Genomic DNA, 20,882 nt, shown 5'->3' on the forward strand with positions numbered 1-20,882 from the left:
CAGGCCATTCAGCCCACTATGTTCTGCAAATATTTTATCCTACTCTAAGATCTATGTAACCCTTCCCTCCTACATAGCCCTCAGTCTCTCCCCCATCCATGTGCCTATCTAAGAGTTTAATTGTTCCTACTGTGTCTGTCCTAAATTCAATGGCAGACAGGGTAGAAGCTCTCCTTGAGCCTGTTGGTTTGTGTTTTTGGGCTTTCCTATCTCCTGCCCGATGGGAGAGGGGATAAGACAGAATATGGGAGGGGTCTTGGATTGTGCTTGCTGTTTTACTGAGGCAGTGAGAAATGTAGACAGAGTCCAAGGAGGAAAGGATGATTTCTGTGATGTGCTAAGTTGTGTCCATATCACCCTGCATTTTCCTGTAGTCTCATCTTGATCATCATGAGGTAGATTGTGAGGTCATTATGATCCAGTACCTGACCACAAGAAACTGCAGGCTGAGTGCAGTTCATCCAAGTACACGAGGAAAGGGAACTCTTCTCGATGTGCTGAGCTGCTTTTACAACAGTTTCTTGGAATAACTGACAAAGTTAACGGAATTCCGTAAACAATACAGGCTGGTGGTCTCTGGTGGTATTGCCACCTTCTTCGGCTGTTGGGCTGCCTGAGGTTTGACAAGAAGCACCCTCAAACTGTGACAACCAAGCCCGTGGTTGGCACAGCCCAGACAATAGATTCCAACACTGAGGAAGTGGAGCCGGGGGGCAGTGCTGCACACTCTGAGAATTAATACTGTGGATCTGAAGCCACAAGGTTAGAACGAAAGTATGGAGGAGGGGCATATTCAGTTAGGGGATGAAGGAAATGAACATGCGATGTCATCACAGGGACTGGCAGATCGAAGCCCTGAAGATACCCAAAAAGAGGCGACTGAATCAGTGGACGAACACGAGCAACGAGAGGAGGAGAGGGAGGAAAACGACAAACAAACCATCGGAGATCAGGAAGAGCCAAACAATGAAGAGAGGCTGGGGGGGATGTGGGGTGACCCCACTAATGGCCAAGTGTGCAAGCAAAGGAGAATAAAATTGGGCAAGATAAAGCGATCTTTTGCAAAGAAGTTGGTTGGCGAGGGGAAGGAATTGAGGAGATGGAAGAATAAACTTCAAAGGGAGCAAGTCTTTCTAGGTCAGAGAAGTAGAAGGGGGCAACGGCGAACTTGCAGAAGAGTCCTCTGGTTTAGTGAACCAGTGCCTGAGGCTGGGTCAAGGAAAGGAAAATGGATAGAGCAGTCCATTAGTCCTAGAAGGAACACAGAAGACCGTAAAGCGAATGAAGGTAAAAATATTAGTTTAAATATATCTGTCTGAGTGTACGTGTAAGAGTTTGAGAATAAATGTATAGGCACAATTGCTATATCAAGTTTTTAATATAAAGGGGTCGGTGTTCCAAAGATTTTGGGGCTCTGGAATATCCAAGTTGTAGAAGGCTACTGATCAAATGCTAATAACTGGGGCTAGTATGGATGACATCATTAAATGATGGGTTGAATGGCCTGATTCTGTGCCGATCTTTCGATGACACATCATGACATCACAGACCCTTTGTTTACCTGCAGTCTCCCACCCACCTTCATTATCTAACTGCCGATTGTCACTGGTACAGGGCAGTGGAGAAGCAATTAGTGCAGCACTCCACAGGGCCAGCGATCACCAATCAGGATACAGTTCCACTGCTCTCTGAAAGGAGTCTGTACATTCTTCCCAAGACACCATGGATTTCCTCCAAGTTCAATTGAAATCTTCCAATTTCCCCCCTTCCTGGTATTGATTGTGCAGAGGAGATTCACTAGGATGCTATCTGGACTAGTTTAACCCATCCTCATGTAGTCTTATGAGGAGAGGATGGGATCCGCCATTTTGCAGCGCATGGAGTAAGTCGCATTTCACAGCGGCGCCACTTTTCTTTTTACATCCCACTGACAGATTCCTTTTAAGTTTGATGATTTATTACTTCTACTGAAGGAATTACGATGGCCGTAAGTCGATCTGGTATTGAACTGAGAAGCAGCAAGACTTTTCCTGAAACAGACCAAACTGAACAAGTAAAGAAAGCGGAGGAACCTGTTACTTCAGCGGGAATATTTTCTTCAATAGAAAACATGAAGTTGGAATTTGGATCGCTCAATACTAAGATTGATAAGCTGACGGACACCAACGGGAAGCTTGAAAAGTCTATCTCTAGTGTAAGAATCTCCGAAGAATTTGGACTTTCAATTTCAGACGCTTAAGCAGACTACAAATCGAATTGAGAACGAACATGATGAATTCAGGCAAACTATTAAAGAACAAGGAGTTAAGGTGTCTCGACGGAAAAGAAAATGAATGAAATTACCTCGGATCTATCTAAAATGAAGAAAAAATGGTTGATTTAGATAGTAGAGCGCGACGGAGGAATTTGCGTATACTAGCATTGCCTGAAAATACTGAAGCTGCTGATCTGTTAAAGTTCTTCTCAGACATGCTGTACTCACTTTTTAGTGAGACCCTGGAAGCTAGCCCTTTAATCGATAGAGTCCATAGAATTCTATTTCTCAGCGTTCATCTGAATTACATCCTCGACCAATTGTACTTTGTTTGCATTATTATACAACCAAAGAAGCCGTACTTCGAGAGGCCAGAAGAAAGCGAAAGATAATCTTTAAATCAACAGAGATTCGTATAGTCGAAAAATTTCCTCCTGAAATTTTTGCCGAAAGAAGGAAATACCGAGACGTCATGAGTGAAATGTATAAGCTAAATTTACATCCATCACTTCGGCATCCAGCGCAGCTGATAATCTTTCCGGAAGGGTCTCAGTCACTGAGAATCTACTCTCCCCAGGAGGGATGGGAGTACATTAAAAATCTTGATGAAGGGTCTCTGCCCGAAACGTTGGCTACTCTTTTCTCACGGATGCTGCCTGACCTGCTGAGTTCTTCCAGCGTTGTATACGTATTCTTTGATCCACAGCATCTGCAGTTGTATTTTTGTGTTTTGACATTAAAAATCTTAAAGTTAAGCTGATTGCTGAATAGGTAATTCTGATGTATGAGATGTTTACAGATGCCCTGAGTTAAGTTTATTCTATGCTTTTTGAGTCTCTGGTATGGGATGTGGCTGATCAAACTTTTTTTTAACTCATTAATAATTAGTATATATATATCAAATTGTTTTGGAGGGAACTCTTACAGTATTATACTATAAAGGTCTGTATAGCACCTGCCGTGTATTACTCTTTTTTTGTTTGCTTCAACATTGATATAATTTTAGGTTTGTTATATATATATATTTTTTTTTATTTTTTTTCTTTTTGAGAGAAAGAACTTTGTAATATTATTTGCTTGGATTTACTTTTCTTTTAATATGTGATTAATATACTGTAGATGAATTAAAGATGGCCATCGCCAATTATGTTTTTATTACTGTTAGACATAACATTGCAGTATTTGAAATTTGTTTGTTCCTTTTATTATGGCTATATTGAGTGGGATTAATATTTCAAATTTAATATATGTAGCTGCAAAATGGAGGATGGAGTCAAGAGTCACTAGGTTAGCATGCGACCAGCCTATTGGTTGCTGTCTTTCTGGCTTTGCGGGAGGGGGCTATTAGAGTAGGTTTCTTTTCTCGATTGGGCTGTTCTTTGGATGGATTTTTTTTCGCAAATACGTCATTCCTTCTAGTCATATCCGTGCCTTTTGGATTTATAAAATATTAAATGAAATTTTAAACATGGATGTTAATAACATTAATATAATCTGTTGGAATCTGAACGTGTGAATCATCCTAGTAAGCGTAAAAAGATTTTTAAGAAATTAAAAACATTTAACGCAGATATTATTTTTGCGCAAGAAGATCATATACGGAGATAGAATGAGAACTGGTTTTTCAAATTTTGAAAAGGTTCCTTTATTTCATTTGTTATCGACTAATAAAATTAGAGGTGTATCTACTTTTTGTTACCTCCAAAATTCCTTTTGTACATTTTAATACTATTACTGATTCGACTGGAAGATATTTAATTGTTACTTGTTTATTGTGCAAGTAAAAGGTAGCTCTGGTGTGTATATACGCACCTAATGTAGATAGTTCTGAATTTTTTAAGAAGCTTTTTTCTGAGCTACCGAATCTGAAGTAATATAAGTTGATCATGGGCAGTGACTTTAATTGTTGTCTGAATCTGGCAATTGACAGGTCATCAACCAATCCGTCGCTTCCTAATAAAGCGGCGGCGTGTATTAATTCTTTTTTACTAGAATATGGCCTGGTCGATATCTGGAGATATAAGCACCCTAACGACAAAGATTTCTCTATTTTTTCACACTTTCATCATAAATAGTCTAGAATTGATTACTTTTTTCTAGACACACTTTTGCTACACTTTGTTGTTGAGTGTGCGTATGGCATCATTGTAAAGTTGGATCACGCGCCTTTGAAGTTAACCCTGAAGTTTTTGGATAGCTTTTTGAAAATGTCACAGTGGAGATTGAATCCCGTATTGTTACAGGATCCCGCTTTTGTTAGTTTTATTAAGGAGCAAATTTCTATATTTTTTGAATTTAATACAACCGAAGGAATATCAAACCTAGTTATATGGGACACGATGAAATCTTTTCTTAGGGGACAGATAATTTCATACTCAGCAGCTTTAAGAAAGAAAACTAAAGTGGAACTGTCAGTGCTTACTAATAAAATTAGAGAGATAGATAAAGCGTATTCAGTTAAACCTACTGAAGACCTATATAAAGAAAGGGTCGAACTTCAATCACAATATGATTTGCTTTTGACCTTTCCTATCAAACAGCAAATTCTTAAATCTAAAAGTTTATTTTATATACATGGATGTAAATCTGGTAAACTTTTGGCTGGTCAGTTAAAGGCTGGTATGGTTAGAAGACAGATTTTAAAAATTCGTAGACCAGATAGAATTGAAACCTTAGATCCTTGTGAAATTAAGAAGATATTTATGGATTTCTATTCTAATCTGTATAAATCTGAATTCTCTGATAATACTATTATTATGAATAGATTTTTGCAAAAGTTAAATATACCCAAAATTTCGACTCAAGATGTTGATATATTAGATGCACCTATTAAACAAGAGGAGATAGCTAAAGCTATATCCTCTATGCAATCAGGGAAAGCTCCGGGACCAGATGGTTACACGGTGGAATTTTACAAGACTTTCCATGAAATGCTTATACCACATCTTCATCAAACTCTTATTGATTCTATACCGTCTGGGAATCTTCCGAAAATTTTTTATGAGGCATTAATTTCATTGATTCCTAAAAAAGGACAAGATTTACTGGAATGTGTATCCTATAGAACTATCTCTTTACTGAATGTAGATTTTTAAATTCTCTCTACGATTCTAGCCGATGGACTTGAGAATATTTTGCCTACTGTTATCTCAAATGATCAAACAGGATTTAATAAAAACAGATACTCACATTTTAATATTTGACGACTGTTAATATCATTTAATTCCCCTCGGTTAAAGAATCTGGATGTATTGTGTCTCTGGATGCAGAGAAAGCTTTTGATAGGGTGGAATGGCCTTATTTGTTTCAGATTTTGCAGAGGTTTAATTTTGGTCCGGGAATTATTTCCTGGATTAAACTGATTTATCAAGCCCCGGTGGCTGCAATTATAACTAATAATCAAAAGTCTCCTTATTTTAGATTATATAGAGGAACCCGTCGGGGCTGTGCTCTCAGTCCTTTATTATTTAATTTGGTTTTAGAACCACTTGCAATCTCTCTTAGGGATTCTAATTCTGTGCAGGGTATTAGGAGAGGGGATAAATTACATAAGGTTTCGTTATATGCAGATGATGTATTAGTTTACATTTCAGACCCTAGGAAATCTATTCCTTTTATGTTTTCTATACTTACGGAATTTAGTATTTTCTCTGGATATAAACTTAACTTACATAAAAGTGAACTATTTCCTATTAATAATTATTCTGATTATTATGATCAAATACCTTTTAATATTGCTAAAAGCTATTACACATACCTTGGTATTAAAATTATTAAAACTTTTAAAAGACCTATATAAGTATAATTTTTCCCCTCTAATTGAATATACTCAACAAGCGCTTTCTAAATGGTCGCCTATGTCGATGTCATTGATTGGTCAAATAAATGCTATAAAAATGGTTATTTTACCAAAATTTTTCTATACATTTCAAGCAGTTCCATTTTTTGTTCCAAAAACATTTTTTGATAAAATTGATTCTATGATCTTGCCTTACATTTGGAATAATAAAAGCTCCAGAGTGAGTAAATTTTTATTGCAAAAATCAAAAAATGAGGGAGGACTGGTGCTACCAAACTTTAGATTTTATTATTGGGCAATTAATATTTGTTATATCACCTTCTGGATTCATGGTATAGATAACCAGGATTACCCTTCATGGTCAGATTTGGAGGAGAATTTGGTAAGGGGGTTTTCTTTAGCTTCCTTACTAGGAGCTCCCCTTCCTTTTTCGTTCTCCAGAATAGGTAGACAATGTCTTAGTTCTATTGGTAAACATACTTTAAAAATTTGGTTTCAGTTTCGTAGATTTTTTGAATTTTTTGTACTCTCTAGTAATATCTATTCTAACTTTTTTCTTTAAACCATTAACTCTGGATAAGGCTTTTTTAATATGGAAAACTAAGGGAATAAAAAAATTTTTAGATTTATTTTCAGAGGATTGTTAATGTCTTTTTCAAAGTTAATGGATAAATATGATATACCTAGTACGCATTTTTTTTTTAGATATTTACAAGTTAGGAATTTTTACGTGATTTCTTACTGAATTATCCCTTGGCTTACTCACCAAATTTGGTTTATGCTATTTTTCAGCTTAAACCATTTCAGAAACGATTAATAGCTATTTATAAACAGTCAAAGAATGCACATATGACGCCTAATGATAAGGTTAAACGTACTTGGGAAATAGAACTTCAACATTCACTTTCAGATGATCAATGGAGTAAAATTTATTATCTACTTAATAATTCATCCATCTGTGCTCGTCATTCCTTAATTCAGTTTAAGATAGTACACAGGGCCCATATGTCAAAAGATAAATTTGCACATATTTTTTCTAATATAAGCCCTATTTGTGACAGATGCAACACAGAGGTGGCTATTCTAACTCATATGTTTTGGTCCTGTGTAACGATAAATAACTTTTGGAGGGATGTATTTAGGTTATTATCAAAAGTTATAGGTGTGGATTTACAACCCAATTCACTCACGGCAATTTTTGGGATTATTCCAGAGGAAACAGGTAGAGTTCCTGCTTCCGCTCAACATGTGATAGCCTTTTCAACTTTACTGGCTAGGAGAGCTATCTCGTTACACTGGAAAGAGTCTAATCCACTTAACGTTTTTCATTGGCTCTCCTCCATTATGTTCTGTTTACGTTTGGAGAAAATTAGAAGCCAGACGTTTAACTCATCTTTTAACTTTGAGCAAGTCTGGTGACCTTTATTCAATATTTTCATACGATTTAATTTTATTTATTTATTTTTTTTATTTCTTTAAGGAAAAATTTTCCTCGTCCCTGACCGTTTGGAGGTGACTGGAAGGATGCTTTCTTTCTTCTTTTTTCTAATTTTATCCTCAAATGGACTGCCCAATCTTTCTTTTTTTTAGGCTAGTTTAGCGGGTTTTATTTTCTTCTTATACAATAAAATTTCCAATCTTTTTTTTCTTTACGACCTGCCAAGAGGAGTTGTGGTTTCTTGTTTATATATTATATACAACAGCGTAATATTATATTTAATTGACTTTGACATTATATTGTTGTTTATACGTTTTTTGTATTATGTTTTTGTTAAAACTTCTCCTCTGATCTGCAATTTTTTCTCTGCTGGAAAATCAATAAAAAAAGATTGAAAATGAAAAATGAGGAGAGGATGAGCACGTGAGGGCTTTTCCCTTTGGAGTGAAGGAGGGTGAGAGGAGACTTGAGAGGGGTGTACAAGTTCATAACAAACATAGATCGAGTGGATAGCCAGAGATAGTTTCCCAGGGTGGGAATGGCTAATACCAGGGAGTGCACACAGAGAGTGGTGTGTGTATGGAACCACCTCAGGGGTGGTGGTAGAGGCAGATACATTGGGGACATTTAAGAAATACCTGTACAGAGCACATGAATGATAGAAAAAGGGAGTGCTCTATCTGGGGAAAGGGTTATATTGATCTTAGAACAGTTCAAAATTTGGCACAATACTGTGGGCTGAAGAGCCTGTAGTGTGCTCTAGAGTTCTATCTCACTCATTGCAATACCTGCCCCTCTCCTACACATTAACACCGTTCCTCTGTCCTCCACTGCTCTCCTCTACCTTCCTAACTCCTGAACTCCTACCCCTACCTCACCAGATCCTCACTCACTCTCCTCTTGTGTGTTCCATCACTCCTTCCCTCCATTCCACTTCTCCTTCACTACCCACTTTCCTTCTGCCATCACTCTGACTGACGTGTCCTCTCTGTGCTCCTCCCAAGGCCTCGCCAAGGACAAGGATATTAAAGCCATGCTCGAGGGTAGTCACATGCAGAAGCTCAGATCCAGATCGTGGAGGAAGACCCGGTTTTACAAGCTCCAGGAAGACTGTCAGACGGTGTGGTACAATTCCAAAAAGATCCTGAAGTCAGCCAGGAGCCAAACGTGTGAGTGTTGCTCAAAACTTGGAGGGATGGTGTGACGGCAAACATACTTTAAATGAGTTTTAAAAAATTGTCTTGGGCACCAACAATTGCAGGTGTTAGTCCTTGATTCCTGGTATGGCACCACTCTCAGGCCAGTAGAGTTACTGCTTCACTGCACCAGTGACCTAGATTCTGTCTTTCATTGATTCTATTTTGTTTGGAGATAGAGTACAGACAGGTCCTTCTGGCCCAATCAGCCACACCACCCAGCGGTCCACCAGTTTAGCGCCAGCCAAATCACAGGACAATTTACAACGACCAATTCACTTACTAACTGGTCGGTCTTTGGACTGTGGGTGGAGTCCAGAGCACCCAGAGGAAACCCCCACACTCACAGGAAGGACATGCAGACTCCATACAGACAACACTGGAATGGACACACTGCGGTGGGTGCAGAGGCTGCCAGGGGTGGTGGCGAGAAAAGATCAAGATCAGCTTCATTTGTCACACGTGCATTGAAAGTAGAGTGAAATGCATCAAATCAAATCACCGAAGGTTATGCTGGGCAGCCCACAAAAGCATCACCATGTCCTGGTACCAACACGGCATGCCCACAACTCACTAATCTTACCTGAATATTTGCAATGGTAGCACCAGGAGCATGGCAACATTTGCAGGCTGTGTCCGGCACATCCTCCAATCGCGTTGCTCGTTGATGCAAATGAGATGTTTCATTGTTCGCTACGATGTACATGAGACACATAAAGCTCATTTTACCTTAAATCCCAGAGGTTGGATTATAATCTGCCAAACAAGAGGAGCGAACTGGGGCGAGTCTCAGCAACTCTGCCAAAGTCACATGACTCCTGAGAGTCAATGCCACAGCCACCATCCATTCAACCACAGAGTCCACCAAGCTCGTCCCATTCGCTCACTTTTGGCCCAAATCCCTCTGAGCTTTTCCTAAACATGCACTTAACCAAAGGTCTGAAATATTATTATTTAACCTGCCACAACTCCATATGACAATACCCTGATGTCCCTTTTAAATCTTTCCCCTCGCACCTTAGACCTCTGTGCCCTAGTTTTTGGTTCCATGTCCCTGGGTAAAGAATATGTGTATTTGCCCTGATCATTTTCCTCACTTCAGTCTCTGGGCATTCCAAGGAATAAAGTTCAAGTTTGAGTTTATTGCCATGTGACAGTAATTATCTACAACCAAACGAAACAATGTTACTCCAAACCACAGTGCACCGACTAAATATATATCACTCTTGACACATAGACAAAAGGCGAGAGTCTGAGCCTGCCCAACCTCTCCCTATTAACTCAGACCCTCGGGTCCTGACTGCAGACAGGAAAATCTTCTCTCAACTCTTTCCAGTTGAATCATGCATTTTGCAAAACAGGGCTAAACTGTACACAGTACTCCAAACACAGTCTCTGCCACTGCAACAGAATACTCCAACGTCAACACTCACTGTGCTTTTTCTGACGACAAAGAAAGAATATTAGCTTAAGCAGTTTCTTCTGTGTCATCAAGCATCCACAGCTCATTAAGTGGTGCCAGAAGCACCCATGGGTGGGGTGGAAGGGTGGCAATGTGCGTGCGCTAATATCCGTGAGCCTGGGGGTTGTGCAACCTGCCTTGTGGACTGAGCCAGCCGGGGGAGAAAGTGAGAGCAAGGGTGCCCTTCCAGGCTGTAGACTCACACAGGTGCTCGTAGAACCGATTCGCGCGCGCGTGTGTGTGTGCCTGCGTGCGTACTGCTCAGGATAAGAACTCTCCAATTCCTTCAGCATTCCACAGGCAGAGGAACTTTCAGACGATATGACCCACATGTTGCAATATTCTCCTACAAAGCTCCTTTGTCTCTCAGCTCTTGGTCCATTTCCATTTCTCTGTTCATCCAGGTTTCCCACAAACATGACATGAGGCATATCCATCAGGCAGGAGCTAGGGAAACCTGAAGCCCCACACCACACAGCCCTAATTTCTGCAGCTGAGCAACAAAATGATGCCTTTGCACAAGAGATTCTGCAGATGCTAGAACAACACACACAAAATGCAGAATGAACTCAGCAGGCCAGGCAGCATCCACAACTGTTTACACGCACACACACACACACGCACACGCACACGCACACGCACACGCACACACACACACCTGTCTGCAGCATTCATCCTGATGGAGGATGTTGGCCTGAAGTGTTGACTCTTTACTCCTCTCCATAGATACTGCCTGACCTGCAGAGTTCCTCCGGCATCTTAGGGCACCACAATAGCAGAGGGGTTTGTGCGATGCTGTTGCTGCTCGGTCAGGGATGGGGGGGCAGGGAGAGGGCAGGTAATAATTCAGAGTTCAATACCAGTGCTGTGTGTAAGGAGTTTGTATATTCTCCCTGTGACCATGTGGGTTTCCTCCTGTAGTTCAAAAAAGGCTGATTGGTGATTGGAAATTTTCCTGCGGTTAGGCTGGTGTTAAATAGGTGGGGTGTTGGGCAATGTAGCTTTCTGGGGCAGAAGGGCCAGTTCTACAGAGTATCTCTAAATAGATAGAGTACTGTGAATAAATAACTTTGTGTGTGTTACTCTGAATTTCCAGCTTCTGCAGAATCTCTTGTGCTTATGAATGTGTCTGAATCTCTTGTTCTGATCTCTGCTGCTGTTTTGCTCCCTCCCTTGCAGTCTCAATTAATGATATCAAGGAGCTGAAAGCAGGTCATCAGACGCAGGGAATGCAGCGGAATGCCACAGACATACCAACCGACCAATGCTTCAGCATTGTATTTAAAGGCAGCAAGAAGAACTTAGATCTGGTGGCCACCAACGCCAACGAGGCCAGGCAATGGATCCGAGGCATTTCAAAATTAATGGAGAGAAACAACCTCATGAAGAGGAGACAATGGCTGCTGAAGCATTTATCCAGCAGTGTGCCACAGCACAGAGCCAGGGAGAGAGCACCAGGCAGAGCATCAAGTCCACCCCGAACCCATGTAGGAGGTGAAAGGCACCTCTCCATCTTACAATACTTCTCTGTTTGCTTCCCCTACATCACCTTTAGTTCCCTCAGGCCCTCAGCATCCACAGATTCAATTAGTTATTAAAGTTTTTAACCCAGATCTGTCTGCCTGCCTACCCCGAACTGTGGGATCTGTCTGCCTGCCTGCCCCGAACTGTGGGATCTGCCTGCCTGCCTGCCCCGAACTGTGGGATCTGCCTGCCTTCCTGCCTGCTCCGATGTGTGGGATCTGCCTGCTCCGATCTGTGGGATCTGCCTGCCTCCCTGCCTGCTCCGATCTGTGGGATTTGCCTGCCTGCTCCGATCTGTGGGATCTGCCTGCCTGCTCCGATCTGTGGGATCTGCCTGCCTGCTCCGATCTGTGGGATCTGCCTGCCTCCCTGCCTGCTCCGATCTGTGGGATCTGCCTGCCTCCCTGCCTGCTCTGATCTTTGGGATCTGCCTGCCTCCCTGCCTGCTCCGATCTGTGGGATCTGCCTGCCTCCCTGCCTGCTCCGATCTTTGGGATCTGCCTGCCTCCCTGCCTGCTCCGATCTGTGGGATCTCCTTGCCTGCTCCGATCTGTGGAATTTGCCTGCCTCCCTGCCTGCTCCGATCTGTGGGATCTGCCTGCCTCCCAGCCTGCTCCGATCTGTGGGATCTGCCTGCCTCCCTGCCTGCTCCGATCTTTGGGATCTGCCTCCCTGCCTGCTCCGATCTGTGGGATCTGCCTGCCTCCCTGCCTGCTCCGATCTTTGGGATCTGCCTGCCTCCCTGCCTGCTCCGATCTGTGGGATCTCCTTGCCTGCTCCGATCTGTGGAATTTGCCTGCCTCCCTGCCTGCTCCGATCTGTGGGATCTGCCTGCCTCCCAGCCTGCTCCGATCTGTGGGATCTCCTTGCCTGCTCCGATCTGTGGGATCTGCCTGCCTCCCAGCCTGCTCCGATCTGTGGGATCTCCTTGCCTGCTCCGATCTGTGGGATCTGCCTGCCTCCCTGCCTGCTCCGATCTGTGGGATCTGCCTGCCTCCCAGCCTGCTCCGATCTGTGGGATCTCCTTGCCTGCTCCGATCTGTGGGATCTGTCTGCCTCCCAGCCTGCTCCGATCTGTGGGATCTCCTTGCCTGCTCCGATCTGTGGGATCTGCCTGCCTCCCAGCCTGCTCCGATCTGTGGGATCTGCCTGCCTGCCTGCCCCGAACTGTGGGATCTGACTGCCTGCCTGCTTCGAACTGTGGGATCTGCCTGCATGCCCCGAACTGTGGGATCTGCCTGCATGCCCCGAACTGTGGGATCTGCCTGCCTGCCCTGAACTGTGGGAGTTGCCTGCCTGACCTGAACTGTGGGATCTGCCTGACTGACCCGAACTGTGGGATCTGCCTGCCTGACCCGAACTGTGGGCTCTGCCTGCCTGCCTGCCCCGAACTGTGGGCTCTGCCTGCCTGCCTGCCACGAACTGTGGGCTCTGCCTGCCTGCCTCGAACTGTGGAATCTGCCTGCCTGCCCCGAACTGTGGGATCTGCCTGACTGACCCGAACTGTGGGATCTGCCTGCCTGCCTCGAACAGTGGGATCTGCCTGCCTGCCTGCCCCGAACTGTGGGATCTGACTGCCTGCCTGCCCCGAACTGTGGGATCTGCCTGCATGCCCCGAACTGTGGGATCTGCCTGCCTGCCCTGAACTGTGGGAGTTGCCTGCCTGACCTGAACTGTGGGATCTGCCTGACTGACCCGAACTGTGGGATCTGCCTGCCTGCCTCGAACTGTGGGATCTGCCTGCCTGCCCCGAACTGTGGGATCTGCCTGCCTGCCCTGAACTGTGGGATCTGCCTGACTGACCCGAACTGTGGGATCTGCCTGCCTGCCCCGAACTGTGGGATCTGCCTGCCTGCCCCGAACTGTGGGATCTGCCTGCCTGCCCTGAACTGTGGGATTTGCCTGCCTGCCTCGAACTGTGGGATCTGCCTGCCTGCCCTGAACTGTGGGATTTGCCTGCCTGCCTCGAACTGTGGGATCTGCCTGCCTGCCTGCCCCGAACTGTGGGATCTGCCTGCCTGCCCCGAACTGTGGGATCTGCCTGCCTGCCCCGAACTGTGGGATCTGCCTGCCTGCCCCGAGCTGTGGGATCTGCCTGCCTGCCCCGAGCTGTGGGCTCTGCCTGCCTGCCCCGAACTGTGGGATCTGCCTGCCTGCCTGCCCCGAACTGTGGGATCTGCCTGCCTGCCTGCCCCGAACTGTGGGATCTGCCTGCCTGCCTGCCCCGAACTGTGGGATCTGCCTGCCTGCCTTTGCCGAACTGTGGGATCTGCCTGCCTGCCCCGAACTGTGGGATCTGCCTGCCTGCCCCGAACTGTGGGATCTGCCTGCCTGCCCTGAACTGTGGGATCTGCCGTCCTGCCCTGAACTGTGGGATTTGCCTGCCTGCCTCGAACTGTGGGATCTGCCTGCCTGCCTGCCCCGAACTGTGGGATTTGCCTGCCTGCCTGCCCCGAACTGTGGGATCTGCCTGCCTTGAACTGTGGGATCTGCCTGCCTGCCGCGAACTGTGGGCTCGGCCTGCCTGCCTGCCCCGAAATGTGGGATCTGCCTGCCTGCCTGCCCCGAAATGTGGGATCTGCCTGCCTGACCCGAATTGTGGGATCTGCGTGTCTGCCCCGAACTGTGGGATCTGCCTGCCTGCCCCGAACTGTGGGATCTGCGTGTCTGCCCCGAACTGTGGGATCTGCCTGCCTGCCTGCCCCGAACTGTGGGATCTGCCTGCCTGCCTTCCCCGAACTGTGGGATCTGCCTGCCTGCCCCGAACTGTGGGATCTGCCTGCCTGCCCTGAACTGTGGGATCTGCGTGTATGCCCCGAACTGTGGGATTTGCCTGCCTGCCCTGAACTGTGGGATTTGTCTGCCTGCCCCGAACTGTGGGATCTGCCTGCCTGCCTGCCTGCCGCGAACTGTGGGCTCTGCCTGCCTGCCTGCCCCGAAATGTGGGATCTGCCTGCCTGACTGCCCCGAACTGTGGGATCTGCCTGCCTGCCTGCCGCGAACTGTGGGCTCTGCCTGCCTGCCTGCCCCGAAATGTGGGATCTGCCTGCCTGCCTGCCCCGAACTGTGGGATTTGCCTGCCTGACCCGAACTGTGGGATTTGCCTGCCTGCCCTGAACTGTGGGATCTGCCTGCCTGCCCCGAACTCTGGGATCTGCCTGCCTGCCTGCCCCGAACTCTGGGATCTGCCTGCCTGCCTCGAACTGTCGGATCTGCTTGCCTGCCTCGAACTGTGGGATCAGCCTGTCTGACCCGAACTGTGGGATCTGCCTGTCTGACCCGAACTGTGGGATCTGCCGTCCTGCCCCGAACTGTGGGATCTGCCGTCCTGCCCCGAACTGTGGGATCTGCCGTCCTGCCCCGAACCGTGGGATCTGCCTGCCTGACCCGAACCGTGGGATCTGCCTGTCTGACCCGAACTGTGGGATCTGCCTGTCTGACCCGAACTGTGGGATCTGCCTGCCTGCCCCGAACTGTGGGATCTGCCTGTCTGACCCGAACTGTGGGATCTGCCTGCCTGCCCCTAACTGTGGGATCTGCCTGTCTGCCCCGAACTGTGGGATCTGCCTGTCTGCCCCGAACTGTGGGATCTGCCTGCCTGAACCGAACTGTGGGATCAGCCTGCCTGCCCCGAACTGTGGGATCTGCCTGCCTGCCTTCCCCGAACTGTGGGATCTGCCTGCCTGCCCTGAACTGTGGGATTTGCCTGCCTGCCCCGAACTGTGGGATTTGTCTGCCTGCCCCGAACTGTGGGATCTGCCTGCCTGCCTGCCGCGAACTGTGGGCTCTGCCTGCCTGCCTGCCCCGAAATGTGGGATCTGCCTGCCTGACTGCCCCGAACTGTGGGATCTGCCTGCCTGCCTGCCGCGAACTGTGGGCTCTGCCTGCCTGCCTGCCCCGAAATGTGGGATCTGCCTGCCTGCCTGCCCCGAACTGTGGGATTTGCCTGCCTGACCCGAACTGTGGGATTTGCCTGCCTGCCCTGAACTGTGGGATCTGCCTGCCTGCCCCGAACTCTGGGATCTGCCTGCCTGCCTGCCCCGAACTCTGGGATCTGCCTGCCTGACCCGAACTGTCGGATCTGCTTGCCTGCCTCGAACTGTGGGATCAGCCTGTCTGACCCGAACTGTGGGATCTGCCTGTCTGACCCGAACTGTGGGATCTGCCGTCCTGCCCCGAACTGTGGGATCTGCCGTCCTGCCCCGAACTGTGGGATCTGCCGTCCTGCCCCAAACCGTGGGATCTGCCTGCCTGACCCGAACCATGGGATCTGCCTGTCTGACCCGAACTGTGGGATCTGCCTGTCTGACCCGAACTGTGGGATCTGCCTGCCTGCCCCGAACTGTGGGATCTGCCTGTCTGACCCGAACTGTGGGATCTGCCTGCCTGCCCCGAACTGTGGGATCTGCCTGTCTGCCCCGAACTGTGGGATCTGCCTGTCTGCCCCGAACTGTGGGATCTGCCTTCCTGACCCGAACTGTGGGATCAGCCTGCCTGACCCGAACTGTGGGATCAGCCTGCCTGACCCGAACTGTGGGATCTGCCTGCCTGCCTCGAACTGTGGGATCTGCCTGCCTGCCTCGAACTGTGGGATCTGCCTGTCTGCCCCGAACTGTGGGATCTGCCTGCCTGACCCGAACTGTGGGATCAGCCTGCCTGACCCGAACTGTGGGATCAGCCTGCCTGACCCGAACTGTGGGATCTGCCTGCCTGCCCCGAACTGTGGGATCGGCTTGCCTGCCCCGAACTGTGGGATCGGCTTGCCTGACCCGAACTGTGGGATCAGCTTGCCTGACCCGAACTGTGGGATCTGCCTGCATGACCCGAACTGTGGGATTTGCCTGCCTGCCTCGAACTGTGGGATCTGCCTGCCTGCCTCGAACTGTGGGATCTGCCTGCCTGCCTGACCCGAACTGTGGGATCTGCCTGCCTGACCCGAACTGTGGGATCAGCCTGCCTGACCCGAACTGTGGGATCTGCCTGCCTGACCCGAACTGTGGGATCTGCCTGCCTGCCCCGAACTGTGGGATCTGCCTGTCTGCCTCGAACTGTGGGATCTGCCTGTCTGCCTCGAACTGTGGGATCTGCCTGCCTGACCCGAACTGTGGCTTCTGCCTGCCTGCCCCGAACTGTGGCTTCTGCCTGCCTGCCCCGAACTGTGGCTTCTGCCTGCCTGCCCCGAACTGTGGGATCTGCCTGCCTGACCCGAACTGTGGGATCTGCCTGCCTGACCCGAACTGTGGGATCTGCCTGCCTGACCCGAACTGTGGGATCTGCCTGTCTGACCCGAACTGTGGGATCTGCCGTCCTGCCCCGAACTGTGGGATCTGCCTGCCTGACCCGAACTGTGGGATCTGCCTGCCTGCCCCGAACTGTGGGATCTGCCTGCCTGCCCCGAACTGTGGGATCTGCCTGCCTGCCCTAAACTGTGGGATCTGCCTGACTGACCCGAACTGTGGGATCTGCCTGCCTGCCTCGAACTGTGGGATCTGCCTGCCTGCCTGCCCCGAACTGTGGGATCTGACTGCCTGCCTGCCCCGAACTGTGGGATCTGCCTGCATGCCCCGAACTGTGGGATCTGCCTGCATGCCCCGAAATGTGGGATCTGCCTGCCTGCCTGCCCGAAATGTGGGATCTGCCTGCCTGCCTGCCCGAAATGTGGGATCTGCCTGCCTGCCTGCCCCGAACTGTGGGATCTGCCTGCCTGCCTGCCCCGAACTGTGGGATCTGCCTGCCTGCCCTGAACTGTGGGATCTGCCTGCCTGCCCCGAACTGTGGGATCTGCCTGCCTGCCCTGAACTGTGGGATTTGCCTGCCTGCCTCGAACTGTGGGATCTGCCTGCCTGCCTGCCCCGAACTGTGGGATCTGCCTGCCTGCCTGCCCCGAACTGTGGGATCTGCCTGCCTGCCCCGAACTGTGGGATCTGCCTGCCTGCCCCGAGCTGTGGGATCTGCCTGCCTGCCCCGAGCTGTGGGCTCTGCCTGCCTGCCCCGAACTGTGGGATCTGCCTGCCTGCCTGCCCCGAACTGTGGGATCTGCCTGCCTGCCTGCCCCGAACTGTGGGATCTGCCTGCCTGCCTGCCCCGAACTGTGGGATCTGCCTGCCTGCCTTTGCCGAACTGTGGGATCTGCCTGCCTGCCCCGAACTGTGGGATCTGCCTGCCTGCCCCGAACTGTGGGATCTGCCTGCCTGCCCTGAACTGTGGGATCTGCCGTCCTGCCCTGAACTGTGGGATTTGCCTGCCTGCCTCGAACTGTGGGATCTGCCTGCCTGCCTGCCCCGAACTGTGGGATTTGCCTGCCTGCCTGCCCCGAACTGTGGGATCTGCCTGCCTTGAACTGTGGGATCTGCCTGCCTGCCGCGAACTGTGGGCTCGGCCTGCCTGCCTGCCCCGAAATGTGGGATCTGCCTGCCTGCCTGCCCCGAAATGTGGGATCTGCCTGCCTGACCCGAATTGTGGGATCTGCGTGTCTGCCCCGAACTGTGGGATCTGCCTGCCTGCCCCGAACTGTGGGATCTGCGTGTCTGCCCCGAACTGTGGGATCTGCCTGCCTGCCTGCCCCGAACTGTGGGATCTGCCTGCCTGCCTTCCCCGAACTGTGGGATCTGCCTGCCTGCCCCGAACTGTGGGATCTGCCTGCCTGCCCTGAACTGTGGGATCTGCGTGTATGCCCCGAACTGTGGGATTTGCCTGCCTGCCCCGAACTGTGGGATTTGTCTGCCTGCCCCGAACTGTGGGATCTGCCTGCCTGCCTGCCGCGAACTGTGGGCTCTGCCTGCCTGCCTGCCCCGAAATGTGGGATCTGCCTGCCTGACTGCCCCGAACTGTGGGATCTGCCTGCCTGCCTGCCGCGAACTGTGGGCTCTGCCTGCCTGCCTGCCCCGAAATGTGGGATCTGCCTGCCTGCCTGCCCCGAACTGTGGGATTTGCCTGCCTGACCCGAACTGTGGGATTTGCCTGCCTGCCCTGAACTGTGGGATCTGCCTGCCTGCCCCGAACTCTGGGATCTGCCTGCCTGCCTGCCCCGAACTCTGGGATCTGCCTGCCTGACCCGAACTGTCGGATCTGCTTGCCTGCCTCGAACTGTGGGATCAGCCTGTCTGACCCGAACTGTGGGATCTGCCTGTCTGACCCGAACTGTGGGATCTGCCGTCCTGCCCCGAACTGTGGGATCTGCCGTCCTGCCCCGAACTGTGGGATCTGCCGTCCTGCCCCGAACTGTGGGATCTGCCGTCCTGCCCCGAACCGTGGGATCTGCCTGCCTGACCCGAACCGTGGGATCTGCCTGTCTGACCCGAACTGTGGGATCTGCCTGTCTGACCCGAACTGTGGGATCTGCCTGCCTGCCCCGAACTGTGGGATCTGCCTGTCTGACCCGAACTGTGGGATCTGCCTGCCTGCCCCTAACTGTGGGATCTGCCTGTCTGCCCCGAACTGTGGGATCTGCCTGTCTGCCCCGAACTGTGGGATCTGCCTGCCTGACCCGAACTGTGGGATCAGCCTGCCTGCCCCGAACTGTGGGATCTGCCTGCCTGCCTTCCCCGAACTGTGGGATCTGCCTGCCTGCCCCGAACTGTGGGATCTGCCTGCCTGCCCTGAACTGTGGGATCTGCGTGTATGCCCTGAACTGTGGGATTTGCCTGCCTGCCCCGAACTGTGGGATTTGTCTGCCTGCCCCGAACTGTGGGATCTGCCTGCCTGCCTGCCGCGAACTGTGGGCTCTGCCTGCCTGCCTGCCCCGAAATGTGGGATCTGCCTGCCTGACTGCCCCGAACTGTGGGATCTGCCTGCCTGCCTGCCGCGAACTGTGGGCTCTGCCTGCCTGCCTGCCCCGAAATGTGGGATCTGCCTGCCTGCCTGCCCCGAACTGTGGGATTTGCCTGCCTGACCCGAACTGTGGGATTTGCCTGCCTGCCCTGAACTGTGGGATCTGCCTGCCTGCCCCGAACTCTGGGATCTGCCTGCCTGCCTGCCCCGAACTCTGGGATCTGCCTGCCTGACCCGAACTGTCGGATCTGCTTGCCTGCCTCGAACTGTGGGATCAGCCTGTCTGACCCGAACTGTGGGATTGCCTGTCTGACCCGAACTGTGGGATCTGCCGTCCTGCCCCGAACTGTGGGATCTGCCGTCCTGCCCCGAACTGTGGGATCTGCCGTCCTGCCCCAAACCGTGGGATCTGCCTGCCTGACCCGAACCGTGGGATCTGCCTGTCTGACCCGAACTGTGGGATCTGCCTGTCTGACCCGAACTGTGGGATCTGCCTGCCTGCCCCGAACTGTGGGATCTGCCTGTCTGACCCGAACTGTGGGATCTGCCTGCCTGCCCCGAACTGTGGGATCTGCCTGTCTGCCCCGAACTGTGGGATCTGCCTGTCTGCCCCGAACTGTGGGATCTGCCTGCCTGACCCGAACTGTGGGATCAGCCTGCCTGACCCGAACTGTGGGATCAGCCTGCCTGACCCGAACTGTGGGATCTGCCTGCCTGCCTCGAACTGTGGGATCTGCCTGCCTGCCTCGAACTGTGGGATCTGCCTGCCTGCCCCGAACTGTGGGATCGGCTTGCCTGGCCCGAACTGTGGGATCGGCTTGCCTGACCCGAACTGTGGGATCGGCTTGCCTGACCCGAACTGTGGGATCTGCCTGCCTGCCTCGAACTGTGGGATCTGCCTGCCTGCCTCGAACTGTGGGATCTGCCTGCCTGCCTGACCCGAACTGTGGGATCTGCCTGCCTGACCCGAACTGTGGGATCAGCCTGCCTGACCCGAACTGTGGGATCTGCCTGCCTGACCCGAACTGTGGGATCTGCCTGCCTGCCCCGAACTGTGGGATCTGCCTGTCTGCCTCGAACTGTGGGATCTGCCTGTCTGCCTCGAACTGTGGGATCTGCCTGCCTGACCCGAACTGTGGCTTCTGCCTGCCTGCCCCGAACTGTGGCTTCTGCCTGCCTGCCCCGAACTGTGGGATCTGCCTGCCTGACCCGAACTGTGGGATCTGCCTGCCTGACCCGAACTGTGGGATCTGCCTGCCTGACCCGAACTGTGGGATCTGCCTGTCTGACCCGAACTGTGGGATCTGCCGTCCTGCCCCGAACTGTGGGATCTGCCTGCCTGACCCGAACTGTGGGATCTGCCTGCATGCCCCGAACTGTGGGATCTGCCTGCCTGACCCGAACTGTGGGATCTGCCTGTCTGCCCCGAACTGTGGGAT

Source organism: Hemitrygon akajei, chromosome 3 (genome assembly GCF_048418815.1).
Source record: "Hemitrygon akajei chromosome 3, sHemAka1.3, whole genome shotgun sequence".
In the NCBI taxonomy this organism is placed as follows: Eukaryota; Metazoa; Chordata; class Chondrichthyes; order Myliobatiformes; family Dasyatidae; genus Hemitrygon; species Hemitrygon akajei.